General features: G+C 47.4%; 1 protein-coding gene across 1 annotated transcript in view; it reads left to right on the top strand.

Annotated features, from left to right (window-relative positions):
• The window catches only part of LOC101570047 (tubulin alpha chain-like), a 26,203-nt gene that overhangs the window by 2,568 nt on the left and 17,594 nt on the right, over nucleotides 1-6,041 (top strand). The gene's annotated exons all lie outside the window — the stretch shown is intronic.

Raw genomic sequence — 6,041 nt, 5'->3', positions numbered from 1 at the left:
GAGTTTGAGCTTCAGTGTAGCTAACAATGACTAAGCTTTTCTTGTGGCATCCTCTTGATCATGTCTGATCTTCTGTGACCCTGTCTTCCATGTGTACCCATGTCTCAGAATAAAAGCTTTAACAAAATTTGTACTCCTGTTTTATGTTCAGCTTTTGTTTTTTGAAGCTGCCTTATTGTAGTTTATTTGGGAATAGAGTCCCTGCAACGTGGTAGTAGCAAATACCCATGCTATGAGAACACTAAACTAGAAACAAGATCTGCCTCTCAGTGCCAGGGATCAAACAATTACACATCAGGCAGGCAGTTAGGCCATGAGCTGTACCCCTGGCCCAAGATCTGCCTTATGTTTTAGGGAGGTCTGCCTAAGTTTTTTATAAAGATAAAAGTTTTTGGACCAGAGAAAACCAAAGAATTTAGCCCTTAGGTTGCTGGATAAGTGTTGCATTAGACTGGAAGGGTCAGACCTTGTAGCACTTGGTGCAGCGGGATATTTAAGTGGGGTTATGTTTTAAGGAGCTTAACATGAACTGGTTTTTCTCTCTTAAGTTGCTACTTGAACATGTGAAGACTCAGTTTAGCTCCCAGCAGCCCAAAAAGGTGCAAGCCAGGCATGTTGGCACATCTGTAGTCCTGCGCTTGTGATGCTCAGGCAGGATCAGTTTTGCAGCCAGCCTGAGATGCGTCGCAAGCTGAAGACCCGCCAGAACTGCGTCTGGAGACCCTGTCTGCTGGGAGCAAGTAGTAGGCTTAGGCAGGAGAAAGTGAGGGCTTCAGATGCTGAAAGCACAGTCAGAAGCCAACTTTCTAGTCCATAAAAGCTTTGCAGAAAGGTTTTCTGATTTGGCTGAGCGTTCAGATAGACTAGTAGGTGATGTTGCAGACCTGGCACGGCAGTGTGGATATTACCAAAGGTCTCTGGGGACCGTTGAGAAGATGTGGTCTGTTGAACTCACTGCAAGATTGAGAACCCTCCATACCCACATACACACAAGAAAAGGGAGAATTAGACCAGAGCCTGGGAAGCAGCAACATAGGCAAGTGTATTTGCTAGGAAGTTTCTTTGTGGTCAAAAATCAGGAAAATATGGGCTGGCCAGATAGCTCAGTGCGCTAAAGTGCCTGCTTAGGCAGACACAAGAACTGGGGCTTTGTGGCCCCGCCCCTTGGGTGTGCTGAGAGGGCCACTGAGACTGGGCATGTTGGCAGGTGCCTGTGATCCCAGCACTTCGGAGGCTGAAAAGCAGGATTGTTATGAGTCCAAATCTGTAGTGAGACCCTGCACCCCTGTGTTAAATACATTAAAAAAATTAAAAAAAAAAAAAAAAAAAAAAAAAAAAAAAAACAGTAAATACAGAAGAAAAAAATCAGGAAAATGCACTGTTGTGGTGATGCATGCCTGTAACTCCAGCACTCAGCATGCTGAGATAGGGTCCCTATGAATTTGAAGCTACTCTAGGCTATACAGTTCAATGCCATGCTTAGCTACATAGCAAGACCCTGCCCCCCCCCCAAAAAAAAAAAGATTACTGTCAAAATGAGGTACAGAAGGCTGCATCAAAATTGCTCATTCTAGGGGCTGGGGAGATGGCTCAGTAGAATAAGCACTTGCCTGGTCAGCGCAAGGGCCTGAGTTCAATCCTCTAAGTGCCTGTCTGGCAAGCACAAGGACTCAGGTTCAATCCATAGTACACATGCCATGCCACCCTGAAACCAGGCATGGTGGTGAAATCCTGTAACCCTAGTGCTGGGAAGGCTGAGAGAAGAGGATCACTACAAGTCCAAGCTGTGTAGTAAGATCCTGTACCAAATAAGTCCTCAGAAAAATTGTTCATTCATTGGGCCAGCGAGATGGTTCACTAGAATAAACACTTGCCTGGCAAGTGCAAGGGCCTGAGTTCAATCCCCAGTTCCACAAAAAAAAAAAAAAAAAAAAAGGAAAGAAATTGCTCATTCATATGCCTGGCAAGTTAACACTGTTGTGGGAGTGGCCCTCTTCCACTTTGGGTAGTGTGTGAGAATCCCCAGATACATCAGCAAGCCTTCTCCAGAGTGGTGCAGGAGCGCAAGTGGGAAGCCACAATGTCTTAGGACCAAACCTTGAAAGTCATTCCTGCAGTATACTATGTATTACATATGTCCATCAGGTTGTTGTTGTTGTTGTTGTTGTTTTGTAACTGGGGATCAAACTTGAGACCTTGGTCTTCCTAGGCAAGTGCTTATGCCACTGAGCTATCTCCCCAACCCTCCCTCAGTCTTAAAATGGGAGGAAACTGCACAATAATAGGTGAGCGAAGTACAGTGGCCCATCCCCGTGACACCAGCGGCTGGGAGGTGGGGCCAGGAGGGTCAGCCTGAGCAGCTGAGCAGGGTCCTGTTCCAAAAAAAGAGTCATCGGAAGTTACACACAAGAAACCCTAAGGCAGAGCCAGTCTGGTTCTCCTCCCTTTCACTCTTTTTCCCTATTTTCTTACTTTCTGACTAATAAATTGTCTGTGTCCCCACAAAAACAAAGCAAGGACTGGGAAGATAGCTCAAGTGCCCGCCTGGCAATTACAAGGCTGTGGATTTGATTCCCAGTTGGGTTTTTTTGTTTGTTTGTGTTTAAAAAAAAAACTAAGGTATTGATAGTGAATTTGTTTTTTGCAGTACCAGTGGCTGAACCCAGGAAATACTGGACTATATCCCCAGTCCTTTTTTAAAATTTTGACACAGGGTCTCCCTAAATGGCCCAGGCTGACAAATTTGAAAGCCTCTTAGCCTCTTGGCCTCTTACAGATAAAGCAGCTGGGATTGGTTCTAAGCATGTACCATCATGAATAAGATTTAGTGTGCACTTGGTATAAAACAATATCATACACCTGTTTGTTTGAGGCAGTCTTGCTATGTAGTTCAAACTGGCTTTGAACTCACTATGTAGCCCAAGTTGGCCTTGAACTCATGGCAGTCCTCTTGCCTCAGCCTCTCCAGTCCTGAGACCACCAGTCCCAGCTTCACAGTTGTATCATTTTTTTTAATTTTTTAAAATATTTATATATTTATTTATTGCGTGTGTGGGTGTGTGTGGCCAGCTCAGCCCACCAGGGGGGCGGGGCTGGCTGGCATGTGGTACTGGGGGATTGAACCGCGGTTCCTCTGTTTTTGCTTAGCTTAGCTTGTACTAAGTAGGTACTTTAGACCACTGAGCCATCTCACCAGCCCCAGTTATATCACTTTTAACCTATATGCTTGAAGCATTTTATTTTGTGTGGGAGGCTCAATTACTCCAGGCCTCCAATCCTACTGCAGGTGGGTTTCCGGCTTCCTCTTCCCCTACCTCTGCTGAGCTAAGCTCCTAATTCTTCTTACCCCGCCTATTTCCCATAAGTCTCCTGCTATGCCCTGGAGGTGGGACTTCCTGTCACAACCCGGTTGCCTAGTTACTCGCGCCTTTTACCCGCTTACGTCATTTCCCTGCGACTCCACTATATATACCCAGCACCTCCCCTGAGTAAACGAGACTTGATCAGAATCCTGTCTTGTCTCCTTTTCTCGCGTCTCCTGTCCTTTGTCCCCTCCTCAGTTCCCCGCTCCTCCGCCGGGTCACCTTCGTTGACTGACCCGCTGGCTCGGGACAAGTGGCGCCCAGCGAGTGGGACACCTGGTATGGAGGATTCAGCGACGGAACGGTCGGAGAGAGCCGGCAAGAGAGAAAGTAAAAGAGGCCCGCGCCGGCCGCAGGTGGCTGCTGCGACGTCTGAACCTCGAGAAAAAAAAAAAAAAGGGTGACAATATACTACAGGGACAAAAAGGTAATACTCATCTTAAAGGACAAAGAACCCCCTAAGGGTGTGTGCCCTCGTGTAAGGGAACAGAATCTTGAAATCTGGAGATGTTGTTTTCCCCTCCCAATCCTATCCAACTCCTGGCAAATTCCTTAATGCCTGCAGATGGCACTACTGACAAGAAGTTCTCTGTCCAGGACAGTTAAACTGATTTGTGAACTCTGCCCTTGCTATCACCTTGGAGCTAAGATTAAAAGATGCAGACAGACAGGAAGTGGCTGACCTTCCACCCCCAGCGTTGTCGCTTTTTGTTCTGATAATCATTGGAAGCAGCTGGGCCTCCATGAACCACTGTGAATCAGCCAGCCACAGAGAACCCCACCCCCATGGAGCTTCAGGACTGAGCCCCAGCCCTTGGGTGCTTGAGAGCATGTACCCTCAACAATCTACACTGGGTACTCATACCAAGTCAGTACCCAGCCATGGCTTCGTACAGTTGCAGATGCTGTCTGTAAAGGCTTGCTTCCTCCTCTCAACCGTGAGCTCCACAGCCTACACATCCTGTCTTGACTGTCAGCCTGCTGCAATGTTACTGTCCAACTGTGACAGGATCATCTTAACAGCCATTCCTGTCTGGGGCCTTGAAACACTCTTACCTCTTTACCTGTAACAACTTTTCCATCTTTGAGCACCTACCCCACAGCACCTCTCTTCCTTCAGGCAAGAAAATCTAGATGTGGATTGGGTGTGTACACCTGTAATTCCAAAGCTCAAGAGGCTGAGGCAGGAGGAATACTACAAGTTGAGGCCAGCCTGGGGTAAAGTGAGTTCAAGGCCAGCCTTGTAGTGCATAGCCAAACCACCCACATGCTATCTCTTCATGGAACTATAGACAAGGTCAGATTCCCCACTATACACTTCATAGCACTTATCAGATTTTGTGAAGCCATATTTGTGTGAGTTTTGTTGTTTGTTTGGTATCAGGAATCAACTCAGGACCTTGCATTTGCCAGGCAGTATTTTTGTCTTTTTTTTTTTTCCCCAGAACCGGGGATTGAACTCAGGCCCCTGTACTTGCCAGGGAAGCACTTATTCCACTGAGCCATCTCCCCGGCCCCTCAAGCTGGTCTTGAACTCACTTTGCAGCCCAGGCTGTTCTCAAACTCTCAACAATCCTCCTGCCTCATCTGGGATTATAGGCATGAACTACTGTGCCCAGTTTCATTTTTATTCTTATTTTGTGTTTCAGAAGCTTCTTCACAAAGGCAAAGCCTCAGCTTCTGTCTGCAGCTGGAGTGCCTCGTGTAACTGGGAGCTTCTGCTGGCTCACGATGACCTGAAGCATACGCACCACGAAGCAAGGTGTGACCCGGTGGCCAGAACAGGATGTCACTGCAAACATTCTTTCCCACAAGAGCACTCGGCACTATGCACAGGAGTATTTCCACCATCCTTCCACCCAGAAACCTGCTATGCAGTCTGTTTACCCAGCTCTACTTAGGTAAGGTGTGGTAGTGTTGTAGGCAGCTAAATTACATAGAAATATTATAGGCAGTCACACAGGGCACAGGGCCAGGCCCTCAAGGAGACTAGATGGAAGACAAGGTGGCTTTGCAACTTAGAAGAGACATACTCCCTTATGGGCCACACCTCAAGACCAAGACAAAAGAGGAAGCACAGCCACATACTTCTCTAGGGATGGGCATTAGGGATTATATTCTAAATAGGTATCAATCACCTTGAAAGAGCCCAAATGAGTCACTAGCCCAACCCCCAACAGGAAGAGACCCTGTTCCATATTCGTGCCCGCTTGCTACGTGACTCGCTTCCCCATTTGGTACTGCATTTAATCAATTTTACCTGAGCAATTGTGCTTGTAATCTCATTGGTTGACCATAGTTTTGTCCCTCCTCATGCCCACCTAAAGTGAGTTCCCATGTCTTCTCCACCACCTTAGACCCACCTCACCACATGGTTTTCCTCTATAAATCCCTGGAAGAGACAGCGTGCTGGGGACCACCCACTCAGGGGCCCCCTCCTGTCCCTCAGATAGGAGCTTTCTTTCCCTCAATAAATATATTCTGCTCGACCTTCGGTTGGGATAGTCTGTGGGCCCGTGAGGCGCCCTTCCTTTCGGATCCGCCATCTGTGGTGGAGCCGCCGCCAAGATGCAGATTTTCGTGAAAACCCTTACGGGGAAGACCATCACGCTCGAGGTTGAACCCTCGGACACTATAGAAAATGTAAAGGCCAAGATCCAGGATAAGGAAGGAATTCCT

The sequence above is a fragment of the Octodon degus genome, unplaced genomic scaffold (genome assembly GCF_000260255.1).
Source record: "Octodon degus isolate 3935 unplaced genomic scaffold, OctDeg1.0 scaffold00100, whole genome shotgun sequence".
Taxonomy (NCBI): Eukaryota; Metazoa; Chordata; class Mammalia; order Rodentia; family Octodontidae; genus Octodon; species Octodon degus.
This window is presented reverse-complemented; position numbering and strand designations above follow the sequence as displayed.